The following is a 16164-nucleotide window of genomic DNA, read 5'->3' on the forward strand; positions in this document are numbered from 1 at the left end:
AGAAGATTATTTTTTCAATCTCTAACAAACCTATGACAAAAGTGCATATTGCTACTGGGATTGCAACAACAGTTATATCTGCGCAGTTGAATGAGGTACTATAATTGTGGAAAATAGGTGTGAAGTACAAAAAAATACTCACAGGACATCCGAAAAATATAACATACTCAAAATGGTGACTAGTGGTATCTAGTGGACATCAGGCCTTAAGCAATATGTTGCGCCTGTTAAGTAAACGCGTGCATTTGCGCCTGTTAAATAAACAATTATTTATTATGCAGATTGTACCATCGTAGCTAGTTCCACTGGTTCCACCAACATCTTGTTCAGGAATTGTTTGGTCCCCCTGATCGCGTTTGTGCATCTACTCCTCGTTAGTATAGTGGTGAGTATCCCCGCCTGTCACGCGGGAGACCGGGGTTCAATTCCCCGACGGGGAGAGTGGTTACTTTTGCGAAGTCACAACTCCACCGTAAACATATTTTTATGCGAATAGCACTTATGATCTGCAAATAATCTGGCTGATTTTCAGTCCTTGTATTAGTTTTCTGGATCTGGTGCGGAAGCCCTTTGGAAATATGGCATTGGTGGTTCAGTGGTAGAATTCTCTCCTGCCACAAACCGGCCAGGCACATATAGCTGTAACAGCCGTTTTGTCGAAACTGCGCCAGTGAATCAGTGTGTGGTTCAAAATATATTACATCCGTAGTGGTTTAGGACTACCATAGAGAATGAATGGGAAACGCTTTAGGGCTCTTTTTATTTTTTTCAGGCTGCCATTTTCTTGACACGTTTATTGTGGGTATTCGAATTCAACCAAGGAAACAGTATTCTGATAGCGATCATCCTGACGATGTTTAGTTAATTGAATGACTGTATCTTCCCAAGCCCAAAAACCAGAAGGCCTATACATGAAGTGTATTATTTTCGAAGCGTTTAGGTTGTACCTTGATACACTAAACAGTTATGTCATAATAGGTTTTATTTGATCATGCACTGTACCTTCCCAAGCCCAAAAACCAGTATACATGAGCTGTATTATGTTGGAACCACTTATGTTGTACCTCTGTAAACTAAATAGTTATATTTAGTATACTATTTAGAATATGTATAATTCAGTGTTTTAAAATAGACCCACTTTTATTAGCTATTTAGTATACTGATAATATATGATTGATGATTAATATTTCAGAACATTGACAATATACTTCAAATGTATTTGAAATACATTATATTATAAATTCAGCTTAATTTCATTAAACACATCTTTCTCAATACTGGTAAAATAATTTACATGTTTATATACCGTACATATTCTACTTCAAGATTTTCCTCTTCAGTTAAAGAGTGCAGTGGATTATTCTCACTTACCAGCCCCAACTGTTGAGGAAACATAAAAGTACTTAATCCGACAACCTGGTAACACCTGCAGTCGACTTGAATGGACAGACCATCCTTTAACCTCCTTGGCAATATTAATTTAGATTTAGGGTTACACAAAACACATTTTTCTGTCTCTTGACATTTTATGTATCTTGTGCCACATTGTAATTACAAGCACCCCCTTCTGACATATACAGTATGTTCAATAAGTAAAAATTAATTAAAGACAATAGAAATGTATTGAACAAACAAAATTGCTTTATTAAAAGATTCTGACCATTTTGTGGTGTTTGTGTAAATCAATATTATTTCCTCTTTCTATCCATCTTATCTTCTCGGGAACCCCTCTTCCCTTCCATCCACAGTCCCATACACATATGTCATTTATATCATGCACACATGTCACTTTTACATTGCACTATGGTTGTATAGTTATTAATATTGATGTGTTTTTGTTATTACTGATTGTCCTATTTAAAAATATATATATATTACTGTTACCTTTTTACTTCACTGGCAGGAGTAGGAAAACCAAGCATTTCATTGCCATAACTTGTTATTGCAAATGACAAATAAACCTTTTGAACTTGAACTTTGAACTTTTTTCTCATCCTCATAAAAAGCTGATGCCTGGAACTCCTTCCAGGTCATTTCTTTCTCCATACCCTTGGCCTGGGAAATGGACAACACCTTGGAGGGACAATAAATATATTTCCCTGCCACTCCGAAGAACCCTGAATGAACGTGAGGAATGTTAGGGCCCAGTTTTAGTTTCCAATGACAGAACCTGCACAAACGGCCTGAGTGTACCACATCTGCTGACTTCCTCTTCTGTTTGTCCTTCTGTTGTTCCACCATGTCAATTGAAGTTTTTGTTGAAAGAAAGGTGTAGACAGTAAATCCTCATAATACATTTTGGGGGTTGTGAAGCCCCCTGCACCATATATTTTACTTTTACTGCTTTTGTGGAGCAGTAAAAGTACTTAACATGCCCACTCTGATGAAAGAAAATTAATTGAGGAGCCATCATTCGTGTAAAAGGACTTGAGTTGGCCTCATGAAAGGCAGGTTCTTGTCATTTCTTTCTTTGGCTGCTGTTGTTGCTCTGATTGTTGCTGCTTTTCTATCAGTCCAATAACAATCTTCCTAATTGCAGCTTCAGTGAGAGGAGCATCTTGTGTGGGCAGTGCTGGTGGGTTCACAACTGCAGGTGGCAGCACTGTTACTGAGACACAGGTTGGGTCACTTTCCATGGTTAAGTGCTGCCACAGTTGTTGGCTCGCCCAAAACTTTTCAGGACTGGTGTTAAGTGAAGAACTGGTGTTTTTTAATTTGGCCAAGTGTTTAATATACCTTCCTGTTTGGTGGTTGGGGGAAGCAGGCTGTTGGGGTCTGCACATGAGCTTTCACCATGGAAGCATAGTCATGATCCACCAGTTTCAGCATGTCCTTCTGTCCCAGGTGGCTGGCAAGCAGACCATCAATAGCCACTCTCATTTGGCCAGGCCACCGATTGTGGTCCAACACAAAGACCCGGCCACCAGTCTTGATAGGTCCCGTGCGTGCACTTCTTGGTGAGGCAGTCATGAGCAGGGGAGGTGTGCAGGGCAGATCTGAAAGAGAGGAACAGTTCTTCAGTGAAAGTAACTATGCAGCATGCGTGTGTCTGCAAGCATATTTAGGTGCGTGTGACTGAGTTAGTGTGAGAGATATGCCTGTGTTTGTGGTATTATTCTGAATTACCTATGTCCATCTGGGGCTCCTCAGTGCTTTCTTTAAAGCCTCTGTAGCAGGAGGAGTCATGTTCAAGTCAGCAATCTGAACTGGGTCAAACACTGCGGGGAAAACCACACCCGGCTGTTTGGATTACCAAGCTCTGGAAATTCCAGCGTGCCACACCAGGCATACCCTGGGCCTGAAATAACTTTGGGGAGACTTTGTTCCCTGTCAACCATTGAGCCTGGTGGAAGTGGTAGCCCTCTTGCTGTGAAGTACGTCTGACTGGAATCCACATGTGCACAGATGCCCCTTCACCCTGGACATGGTTGAGTAGCAGCGTGCCAACGTACCTGTACAGTATCCCATCCTCCCATTCAGGGTCACTGAGACAGCCTAAATGATATCAAGCAAAGTGTAAACACTATTAATAATTGTATTATTTGAAAGATACATTTCAGGCTAATGTACAAATAATACAGTACACTGTATAATATACACACACAACCTTCAACCAGACAAAACTGGACAATTCTTGCACCTTACATATCTTGTAGTATAATTTTTTGTTATTTATTATTGCTCTCAGTCTACTGTTCTTATGCTCAGTCCATTATTCTTACTTTTTAAAATTTTTAATTGCTGCACCAAAGGACGAGAACAAATTCCTGGTTTGTTGCGAGACTTACTTGGCAATAAAGCTCTTTCTGATTCTGATTAAATATAATTACTTCATTATGAAATATAGCTTTCAGGCTATTCTGTACAATCTATACAGAAATAGCTACAACATTTAATTGACTTATTACGAAAGCGCTCAAATTGTGTAATTCGTGAAAACATAGAACACTTGTTTGTTATTTCGATCGCGCTATAAAATAATGCTTACAAAAATATATGAGAGACTTACTGTATAGTTTGAACAAGTCCACATTTGCATCAAAGACTGAAATTTAAATAATTCTCGATTCCCGGCCAATGCATAGGGGTTTTGTAGGTTCATACACAGAAATACCTTCAGTATTTATACTCTATGCTAGCTGTGACTCTGACTGCACAAGCCATTGAGTTAAACATTTCCTGATAATATAACATGCTTTTCATGAAGGGGAAGACAGTAAAATGACACGTGGCGTTAGGCAAGTTCTTTGGGGGCAAATGACGATGAAGTGGGTTTGAAGAACACAACATATTTAAACAGGTCCAGTGCGCTTCCTGAGCAAATCAGGCCAAAACCAATGACACGTTTGTGTTCGGGCAGTGTGTCATTTACAACCAATGGTGAAAATCCTCTGTGGCTCATAATCTACGGGCGCTTTCGGTCTGAAGAATTGGGGATAGAAGCTTTCTCTTCGGTGTCCGCTGGCCCCTCGAGGCTTCAGGTTCACGGAGGCCTGGGGGTCGACTGCGTCGCTGTACACGACATCGCCGGTCAGATCTACATAGCAGAACCCACAGGTCTCTGCAAAGGACCTTCAGAACAGTTTAGCTGACAATGAAGTTGTTGCTCACAGGTCCACCGCACAATGTACCTTACACAGCATGTTCACATTTGTGTAATATGTCGAATCTATGGAAAATGCATAAATGGTAATCCTGTATAAACTTGTGCAAAAGGGAGGCCTGTTTCACTTCGTAACATGTGGAGCTCAGATCAACTGTATTGTAACTGCAATAAGCAGCATTCCCAACCATCAACCTCCTAATGATGTCCCTCTAATGTATCACATATAACCAAGCAATGGCTGCTCAAAGAAAAACTGACCATGGCAGGCATAGTGAGTATGATTGTACATGTGTATGTATGCATGTGTCTGTATTATAACTGCACTAAGCAGCTTTCTAAACCACCAGTGTCTCATTCTAGACTGTAACCAAAACATTTAAAACTATTGGTAATTGGAAAATACCATTTTATTTTACATAACTGGTACAAGCATAATCAGACTACAGCGCTTTTTCAACATGTTTGTCAAAGCAAATGCACTTTTGTTTTCTATATCAATGCTTGAACCGCTTGAACCTAGTGATATATCTTGACAAAAGATACTGAATGAAATCACATGGACTCTGAGATAAAGTTGCAATGTTTGTTAACTCTTCTTCCTACATTAGCACACTCAACGTAATGACGTGATGACCCATACATCACACCTAGCGCCGAACCGTGTGTCAAACCAGTATGTCCCCAAACTGACCAATGGCGAACATCAGTGGGCGTGACTTAATATTTAGGGGGTGGTAACTTAATATTCAGGAACCCCCATATTAAGTTACGCTCCTGATTTGCGGTGTGCAGATATAGCTTATTGATACGTTGGATAAATCCAATGCATACGCAAGACCAAACGTTCTGCAACTGCTTCTGCACTGCAATGCTGCAAGCTAATCGCAGCGTCCCATTTGAAATGAATTAACTTCCGTTGTATCCCGGCTCATTGACGCTGTAGGTCTGATCGAGACTGTTTTTTTTTTCGTACTTGACACACATGTGCTTTCACAAAGCAATACGGTTGGAAGCAGGGAGGAGAAGATTATTTTTTCAATCTCTAACAAACCTATGACAAAAGTGCATATTGCTACTGGGATTGCAACAACAGTTATATCTGCGCAATTGAATGAGGTACTATAATTGTGGAAAATAGGTGTGAAGTACAAAAAAATACTCACAGGACATCCGAAAAATATAACATACTCAAAATGGTGACTAGTGGTATCTAGTGGACATCAGGCCTTAAGCAATATGCTGCGCCTGTTAAGTAAACGCGTGCATTTGCGCCTGTTAAATAAACAATTATTTATTATGCAGATTGTACCATCGTAGCTAGTTCCATTGGTTCCACCAACATCTTGTTCAGGAATTGTTTGGTCCCCCTGATCGCGTTTGTGCAACTACTCCTCGTTAGTATAGTGGTGAGTATCCCCGCCTGTCACGCGGGAGACCGGGGTTCAATTCCCCGACGGGGAGAGTGGTTACTTTTGCGAAGTCACAACTCCACCGTAAACATATTTTTATGCGAATAGCACTCATGATCTGCAAATAATCTGGCTGATTTTCAGTCCTTGTATTAGTTTTCTGGATCTGGTGCGGAAGCCCTTTGGAAATATGGCATTGGTGGTTCAGTGGTAGAATTCTCTCCTGCCACAAACCGGCCAGGCACATATAGCTGTAACAGCCGTTTTGTCGAAACAGCGCCACTGAATCAGTGTGTGGTCCGAAATATATTACATCCGTAGTGGTTTAGGACTACCATAGAGAATGAATGGGAAACCGCTTTAGGGCTCTTATTATTTTTTTCAGGCTGCCATTTTCTTGACATGTTTATTGTGGGTATTCGAATTCAACCAAGGAAACAGTATTCTGATATTTGTTCCCCAATTTTTTTGAAGTGATCATCCTGACGATGTTTAGTTAATTTAATTATATAATACAATTACATTTTGTCACTATTGGTTTTATATTTGATAATGGACTGCACCTTCCCAAGCCCAAAAACCAGTAGGCCTATACATGATGTGTATTATTTTGGAAGCACTTTTATGTTGTACCTTTGTACACTAAATAGTTATATTTAGTATAAGTATAATTCAGTGTTTTAAAATAGACCCACTTGTATTTGCTATTTTAGTAAACTGATAATATATGATTCATATTTCAGAACATTGACAATATACTCCAAATGTATTTGAAATACATTACATTATACATTCAGCTTATTTCATGTGTACTCGTTTATTTCCAGTGTTTTAAATTATAGCTTTTATCTTGGGATTTTCTGCTTTTGCCAAAATGTTATTTTATGTTAATATTTTAAGACCTGATTATTTCATTAATATATGCTGATGTGATATTAATTTCATTAAACACATCTTTCTCAATACTGGTAAAATAATTAACACGCTTATGTAGCATACATATTCTACTTTAAGATTGTCCTCTTCAGTTAAAGATTGCAGTGGATTATTCTCACTTACCGGCCCCAACTGTTGAGGAAACATTAAAGAACTTAATCCGATGACCTGGTAACACCTTCAACCCTGACCTCATGTACAGTATGTTCATTAAGTAAAAACAAAACACAATAGAAAAGTATTGAACTTCAAAACTGTTTTATTCAAAGATTCTGACCATTTTGTGGTGTGTGTGTGTGAGTGTAAATCAATATTATTTCCCTTTCTATCCATCCATCTTATCTTCTCGGGAACCCCTCTTCTCTTCCATCCATAGTCCCATGCACACCTGTCACTTCATATCATGCACACCTGTCACTTTTACATTGCACTATGGTTGTATAGTTATTATTATTGATGTGTTTTTGTACAGTATTATTACTGATTGATTGTGTTATCTTATTATTATTTTTTACATTATAATTATTGTTACTTTTTAACTTTTAACTGCACTGTTGGAAATAGGAAAACCAAGCATTTCATTGCCATAACTTGTTATTGCAAATGACAAATAAACCTTTTGAACTTGAACTTTGAACTTTTTTTTCATCCTCATAAAAAGCTGATGCCTGGAACTCCTTCCAGGCCATTTCTTTCTCCATACCCTTGGCCTGGTAAATGGACAACACCTTGGAGGGATAATAAATATATTTCCCTGCCACTCCGGAGAACACTGAATAAATGTGAGGACTGTTAGGGCCCAGTTTTAGTTGACAATGACAGAACCTGCACAAACGGCCAGAGTGTACCTCATCTGCTGACATCCTCTTCTGTTTGTCCTTCTGTTGTTCCACTATGTCAATTGAAGTTCTTGTTGAAAGAAGGGTGTAGACAGTAAATCCTCATAATACATTTTGGGGGTTGTGAGGCCCCCTGCTCCATATGTTTTAAATACTTTTGTGAAGCAGTAAAAGTACCTAACATGCCCACTCTGATGAAAGAAAATTAATTGAGGAGCCATCATTTGTGTAAAAGGACTTGAGTTGGCCACATGAAAGGCAGGTTCTTGTCATTTTTTTCTTTGGCTGCTGTTGTTGCTCTGATTGTTGCTGCTTTTCTATCAGTCCAATAACAATCTTCCTAATTGCAGCTTCAGTGAGAGGAGCATCTTGTGTGGGCAGTGCTGGTGGGTTCACAACTGCAGGTGGCAGCACTGTTACTGAGACACAGGTTGGGTCACTTTCCATGGTTAAGTGCTGCCACAGTTGTTGGCTCGCCCAAAACTTTTCAGGACTGGTGTTAAGTGAAGAACTGGTGTTTTTTAATTTGGCCAGGTGTTTAATATACCTTCCTGTTTGGCGGTTGGGTGAAGCAGGCTGTTGGGGTCTACACATGAGCTTTGCACTTGGACATGTTCACTTAGGGGTGTACTCACTTTTGTTGCCAGCAGTTTAAACATTGATGGGTGTGTGTTGAGTTATTTTGAGGGGACAGCAAATTTACACTGTCATACAAGCTGTACACTCACTCTTTTACATTGTAGCAAAGTGTCATTTCTTCAGTGTTGTCACATGAAAATATATAATCAAATATTTACAAAAATGTGAGGGGTATACTCACTTTTGTGAGATACTGTACAGGTGCTGGTCATAAAATTTGAATATCATCAAAAAGTTTATTTATTTCAGTAATTCTATTCAAAAAGTGAAACTTGTATATTATATTCATTCATTAAACACAGACTGATTTCAAATGTTTATTTCTTTTAATTGTGATGATTATAACTGACAACTAATGAAAATCCCAAATTCAGTACCTCCGAAAATTTGAATAATACCAAAAAATGATTTTTAGAAATGTTGACAAACTGAAAAGTATGAACATGAAAAGTATGAGCATGTACAGCACTCAATACTTAGTTGGGGCTTCTTTTGCCTGAATTACTGCAGCAATGCGGGGTGGCATGGAGTCGATCAGTCTGTGGCACTGCTCAGGTGTTATGAGAGCCCAGGTTGCTCTGATAGTGGCCTTCAGCTCTTCTGCATTGTTGGGTCTGGAGTATCGCATTTTCCTCTTCACAATACCCCCTAGACTTTCTATAGGGTTAAAGTCAGGTGAGTTTGCTGGCCAATTAAGAACAGGGATACCATGGTCCTTAAACCAGGGACTGGTAGCTTTGGCACTGTGTGCAGGTGCCAAGTCCTGTTGGAAAATGAAATCTGCATCTCCATAAAGTTGGTCAGCAGCAGGAAGCATGAAGTGCTCTAAAACTTCCTGGTAGATGGCTGCATTGACCTTGGACCTCAGAAAACACAATGGACCAACACCAGCAGATGACATGGTACCCCAAACCATCACTGACTGTGGAAACTTTACACTGGACTTCAAGCAAAGTGGATTCTGTGCCTCTCCTCTCTTCCTCCAGACTCTGGGACCTTGATTTCCAAAGGAAATGCGAAATGTACTTTCATCAGAGAACATAACTCAGCAGCAGTCCAGTCCTTTTTGTCTTTAGTCTAGGCGAGACGATTCTGATGCTGTGTCTTGTTCAAGAGTGGCTTGACACAAGGAATGCGACAGCTGAAACCCATGTCTTGCATTTGTCTGAGCGTGGTGGTTCTTTGAAGCACTGACTCCAGCTGCAGTCCACTCTTTGTGACTCTCCCCCACATTTTTGAATGGGTTTTGTTTCACAATCCTCTCAAGGGTGCGGTTATCCCTATTGCTTGTACACTTTTTTCTACCATATATTTTATTCCCTTCGCCTCTCTATTAATGTGCTTGGACACAGAGCTCTGTGAACAGCCAGCCTCTTTAGCTATGACCTTTTGTGTCTTGCCCTCCTTGTGCAAGGTGTCAATGGTCATCTTTTGGACAGCTGTCAAGTCAGCAGTCTTCCCCATGATTGTGTTGCCTACAGAACTAGACCGAGAGACAATTTAAAGGCGTTTGCAGGTGTTTTGGGTTAATTAGCTGATTAGAGTGTGGCACCAAGTCTCTTCACCTTTTCACAATATTAAAATTTCCTGAGATACTGAATTTGGGGTTTTCATTAGTTGTCAGTTAATCATCATAATTAAAAGAAATAAACACTTGAAATATATCAGTCTGTGTGGAATGAACGTATACATTATACAAGTTTCACTTTTTGAATGGAAGTCCGGGAAAAAAGCAACTTTTTGATGATATTCTAATTTTATGACCAGCACCTGTAGTTTGAAAAAGTCCACATTTCCATCAGATTACGTTCTAACAAAACATTTCTGGATTTCCGCTATATTTCCCATATATTAAAAGATACCAATCCGAAAAAACAATCGATGATACATCCTATTTTTTAAGTGAATTACACGACTTACATTTGGCAATGCTTATGAATTGGATGCTATTGTGTATCTGAGGTAGCTAAAATCGCAACTGTAGCAAACGTGAAAGTAGTGTGACCGAAGTATCCGATCAACGGTGAAGTAGTGTGATAAAGAAATTATCGGATCAAAGGCTGAAATTTAAAAGGAATTCACATATCAGAAAATAAAGTCAATCATGCTCAGATGTGTGGTTCCCCGGTGTTTGTTGTGGTTCGCTGTAATTCGGAATTCTCTTCCCCACCTCTTGCCTAAAATATGCAACAGCGCTACGGAATCCAAGCGTGGCCGTACATATATTGCACCCGTAGTGGTTTAGCACTACCATAGAGAATGAAGGGGAAACGCTTTAGAGCACTTTAGCTAAAGAATCCGCTTCACGTGCAACCCAGGTCAAAACCAATGAAACGTTTGTGTTCGGGGCAGCGTGTCATTTACAACCAATGGTGAAAATCCTCTGTGGCTCAAACGGTTCATAATCTACGGGCGTTTTCTGTCTGAAAGAATTAAGACCTCAATATATTTTAACGATTTCAGTGTGCATTGTGAGCCTCCTAGAGAGATATAAATAACACATTCGGGGCTTTTGGTGTCTCACACTCACAGAGTTGAGTCACAATCCATTGAGACTCATACCATTAGTTCCACCAACATCTTGTTCAGAAGTTTCGTGTATGTGGTATCCCCGATCGTGTACACGCAACTGCTCCTCGTTAATATAGTGGTGAGTATTCCCGACTGTCACGCGGGAGACCGGGGTTTAATTCCCCGACAGGGAGAGCTTTTTTTATTTACAAAGCAGTAACGCCACTTGAAACACATTCTTGTGCGAAAAATTGGGTGTAGTGCGGCTTAGTTTCGGAAATATCGCATTGGTGGTTCAGTGGTAGAATTCTCGCCTGCCACGCGGGAGGCCCGGGTTCGATTCCCGGCCAATGCAGAGTATTTTTGTAGGTTCATACTCGGAAATACTTTCAGTAGTTACACTGTATGCTAGCTGTAACTGTGTGACTGCCCAACCAATTGAGTTTTAAATATCCTGATATTATAGCTTTGTGGATACATCCCCTCACCTATTGATGAAGAGCAAAACAAATTATGTTCATCTGAGGTTCCACAACTTTAAGTTCTTGTACCGTACGGTAGACTGTCGCAGAACTAGAAATATTTCAATGCATGCGAAAGACAAAACACAACGCAGTCCACACCTGCAACTTTGCCGTAGCAGTACGGAGTGCCCTCATTGAAATGAATGATTTATTTGCGTCAAATCTAACGGGTTTTCCTGCACTCTGTGTGGTTGTGGAGTAAGACAAAGTTGAGTTTGAGTGATGGGGAAGGGCAGTATGGTGACAAACCTGAGAAGAGGAAAATACCTTCAGCAGTATTATAAGGAAAGTATAAGAAGGCAAAGTTCTCATGAAGGAGAAGACAGTAAAATGACACGTGGCGTTAGTCAAGTTCTTTGGGGGCAAATGACGATGAAGTGGGTTTGAAGAACACAACATATTCAAACAAGTTTTATTGTTAATATTTCAGAACATTGACAATATACTCCAAATGTATTTGAAATATATGATATTATACATTCAGCTCATTTCAGGTGTACTAGTTAATTTTCAGTGTATTAAAATTATAGTATTTTATCTTGGGATTTTCCACTTTTGCAAAAATGTTATTTTAAATAACTAATTGTTTCATTAATTTATGCTGATGTGAAATTAATTTCATTAAACACAACTTTCGCAATACTGGTAAAAGAATTAACACGTTAACATTTCGTACATATTTTAAGATTTTACTCTTCAGTTAAAGATTGCAGTGGATTATTCTCACTTACCAGCCCCAACTGTTGAGGAAACATAAAAGTACTTAATCCGATGACCTGGTAACACCTTCAACCCTGCAGTCGACTTGAATGGACAGACCATCCTTTAACCTCCTTGGCAATATTAACTTAGATTTGGGGTTACACAAAACACATTTTTCTGTCTCTTGATGTATCTTTTATCTTCTGCCACACTGCAATTATAAGCACCCCCTTCTGACCTCATGTACAGTATGTTCAGTAAGTAAAAACAAAAGACAACAGAAAAGTATTGAACTTCAAAATTGCTTTATTAAAAGATTCTGATCATTTTGTGCCTGTGTGTGTGTGTGTGTGTGTGTGTAAATCTTTCCATCCATCCATGTTTTCTTCTCATCCTCATAAAAAGCTGATGCCTGGAACTCCTTCCAGGTCATTTCTTTCTCCATATCCTGTTTTAGTTTCCAAAGACAGAACCTGCACAAACGGCCAGAGTGTACCACATCTGCTGCCTTCCTCTTCTGTTTGTCCTTCTGTTGTTCCACTATGTCAATTGAAGTTCTTGTTGAAAGAAGGGTGTAGACAGTAAATCCTCATAATACATTTTGGGGGTTGTGAGGCCCCCTGCTCCATATGTTTAAAATACTTTTGTGGAGCAGTAAAAGTACCTAACATGCCCACTCAGATGAAAGAAAATGAATTGAGGAGCCATCATTCGTGTAAAAGGACTTGAGTTGGCCACATGAAAGGCAGGTTCTTGTCATTTCTTTCTTTGGCTGCTGTTGTTGCTGCTTTTCTATCAGTCCAATAACAATCTTCCTAATTGCAGCTTCAGTGAGAGGAGCACCTTGTGTGGGCAGTGCTGGTGGGTTCACAACTGCAGGTGGCAGCACTGTTACTGAGACACAGGTTGGATCACTTTCCATGATTAAGTGCTGCGACAGTTGTTGGCTCTACAAGAGCTTTTTAGGACTGGTATTAAATGAAAAACTGGTGTTTTTTAATTTGGCCAGGTGTTTAATATACCTTCCTGTTTGGTGGTTGGGGGAAGCAGGCTGTTGGGGTGTACACATGAGCTTACTTGTACAGAATCCCATCCTCCCATTCAGGGTCACAGAGACAGCCTAAATGATATCAAGCAAAGAGAAAACACTATTAATAATTGTATTATTTGAAATATACCTTTCAGGCTAATGTACAAATAATACTGTAAACTGTAGAATATACACACACAACCTTCAACTTGACAAATCTATGACCCCTCCCCGAATATACACACAATCGCAACTGGACAAATCTATAACTCCTCCCCACATATACACACAAACTCAATTGGACAAATCTATAACCCCTCCCCACATACACACACAACCTCAACTGGACAAATCTATAACACTCACCACATACACACACAACCCTGAACCGGACAATTCTTGCACCTTACAAATCCTGTATTATACTTTTTTGTAATTAATGCGCACAGTCTACTGTTTTTACACTCTGTCCACTATTCTTATTTATTTTTTACTTCTTTTGTACAAAATTGCTGCACCAAAGGACGAGAACAAATTCCTGGTTTGTTGCGAGACTTACTTGGCAATAAAGCTCTTCCTGATTCTGATGAAATATATTACTTAATTATGAAATATAGCTTTCAGGCTATTCTGTACTATCTATACAGAAATAGCTACAACATTGAAAGCGCTCCAATTGTGTAATTCTTGAAAACATAGAGTACTTGTTGTTTGTTATTTCGATCGCGCTATAAAATAATGCTTACAAATATATATGAAAAGCGAACAGTTTGAACAAGTCCACATTTCCATCAGATTACGTTTTAACAAAACATTTCTGAACTTCCGCTATATTTCCCATATATTAAAAGATGCCAATCCAAAGACAGATTAAACAGCAATCGATGATACAGACATCCTATTTTTTAAGTGAATTACACGACTTACATTTGGCAATGCTTATGAATTGGAAGCTGTTGTGTATCTGAGGTAGCTAAAATCGCAACTGTAGCAAACGTGAAAGTAGTGTGACCGAAATATCCGATCAACGGTGAAGTAGTGTGATAAAGAAATTATCGGATCAAAGGCTGAAATTTAAAAGGAATTCACATATCAGAAAATAAAGTCAATCATGCTCAGATGTGTGGTTCCCCGGTGTTTGTTGTGGTTCGCTGTAATTCGGAATTCTCTTCCCCACCTCTTGCCTAAAATATGCAACAGCGCTACGGAATCCAAGCGTGGCCGTACATACATTGCACCCGTAGTGGTTTAGCACTACCATAGAGAATGAAGGGGAAACATTTTAGAGCACTTTAGCTAAAGAATCCGCTTCACGTGCAACCAAGGTCAAAACCAATGAAACGTTTGTGTTCGGGGCAGCGTGTCATTTACAACCAATGGTGAAAATCCTCTGTGGCTCAAACGGTTCATAATCTACGGGCGTTTTCTGTCTGAAAGAATTAAGACCTCAATATATTTTAACGATTTCAGTGTGCATTGTGAGCCTCCTAGAGAGATATAAATAACACATTCGGGGCTTTTGGTGTCTCACAATCCATTGAGATTCAAATCATTAGTTCCACCAACATCTTGTTTAGATGTTGGGTATATGTAGTCTCCCACAACTGCTCCTCGTTAGTATAGTGGTGAGTATCCCCGCCTGTCACGCGGGAGACCGGGGTTCAATTCCCCGACGGGGAGAGCGGGTAATTTTGCAAAGCAGCAACTCCACGTTAAACATGTTCTGAAAAACTGGGTGTGGTGCGGCGGAACTTCGGAAATGCAACATTGGTTCGATTCCCGGCCAATGCAGAGTCGTTTTGTAGGTTCATACATGGAAATACTTCAGTAGTTACACTGTTCTATATAGTGAAGCTGTGCCCATAGGGGCTTCGCTCCTATTGGTTTACCCTCACTGCCAACAGGCAGGCACTGAAAATTTAAATATGCAAATCGCACCTCTCTAGGCCATCTGCCCAATGCCTATAAAAGAGGTTGACACACCCCAATCTGCCTCCCTTCTTTCTTCAAAAGTTTATTTTATGACGGCTCCGCCCACCTCTGGAACTGCTCCCTCCCGCTTGGCTGAGCGGGTGCGGCGGCGTTCTAGCTCTTCCTCTTCCTACTCGGAGGAGGAGGTCCCCGGGACGACGAGTGGCGTCTTCATCCCGACATGGTGGCGAAGATCCAGGAGACGCTTCGGGAGGGCGCAGGTGGATCTGTTCGCGTCCCGGGAGGACGTGCACTGCCCCCTGTGGTATTCTCTTTGAGTGAAAGACAGGCCCCCGTTGGGCGGGACGCGTTGGCTCACCGGCCGTGGCCGAGAGTCCTGTTGTACGTGTTTCCCCCTCTACAATGCATTCTCCCTGTCATGTCTCGGGTACGCTCAGAGGGGTTGTCGCTCATACTGATCGCCCCATTTCGCCCTGGTGCCCTGTGGTTTGCGGAGGCGGCCCAGATGGTGGTGGGGACGCCGTGGCCGATCCCTTACCGCCATGGGGAGTTGACGCGGGCGAACGGCTCGATCGGGGCGTTCCCTGTACTGGGTCAGCCGCTGCGGGCTTGGTTCCTGAGAGGGCCAGGCTGCGGAGTCAGGGACTGACTGCGGAGGTGGTTGCGACCATTCAGAGCGTGATGGCAGACGCTGGGGTATCTTTGCCCGCTGGTGTGAGGACGCAGGGGGTTGACCCCCTCTGTTGCGACGTGGGCAGTGTCCTGTCGTTCCTGCAGAGTCTTTTTGAGCAGCAAAGGTCCCCTAGCACGCTCAAGGTGTACGCATGTGCAATCTTGGTGTGTCATGAGGGTTTCAATGGCGTGTCTGTGTTTAGCCACCCTTTGGTTAAACAGTTTCTGGCCGGGTCCCGCCGTTTGCGGCTGGTGGACAGGCGGACGTTGCCTCAGTGGGATTTGGCCTTGGTTCTGGAGGCGCTGTGCGACGCGCCTTTCGAACCTCTTGATCAGAACCCGTTGCGGATGCTGTCCCTTAAAA

The 16164-nt window shown here is 40.9% G+C and overlaps 4 non-coding genes across 4 annotated transcripts; all 4 read left to right on the forward strand.

Moving 5' to 3' along the window:
• Positions 1–368: 368 nt before the first annotated feature.
• trnad-guc lies at positions 369–440 on the forward strand. The gene has a single exon. It is a non-coding gene; the product is annotated as a tRNA-Asp (tRNA).
• Positions 441–5995: 5555 nt separating this feature from the next.
• On the forward strand, positions 5996–6067 carry trnad-guc. Its single transcript has one exon. It is a non-coding gene; the product is annotated as a tRNA-Asp (tRNA).
• A 5157-nt stretch (positions 6068–11224) lies between these two features.
• On the forward strand, positions 11225–11295 carry trnag-gcc. Its single transcript has one exon. It is a non-coding gene; the product is annotated as a tRNA-Gly (tRNA).
• Positions 11296–14804: 3509 nt separating this feature from the next.
• On the forward strand, positions 14805–14876 carry trnad-guc. The gene has a single exon. It is a non-coding gene; the product is annotated as a tRNA-Asp (tRNA).
• Positions 14877–16164: the final 1288 nt, after the last annotated feature.

This window comes from Esox lucius, chromosome 11 (assembly GCF_011004845.1).
Source record: "Esox lucius isolate fEsoLuc1 chromosome 11, fEsoLuc1.pri, whole genome shotgun sequence".
NCBI classification, from domain to species: domain Eukaryota; kingdom Metazoa; phylum Chordata; class Actinopteri; order Esociformes; family Esocidae; genus Esox; species Esox lucius.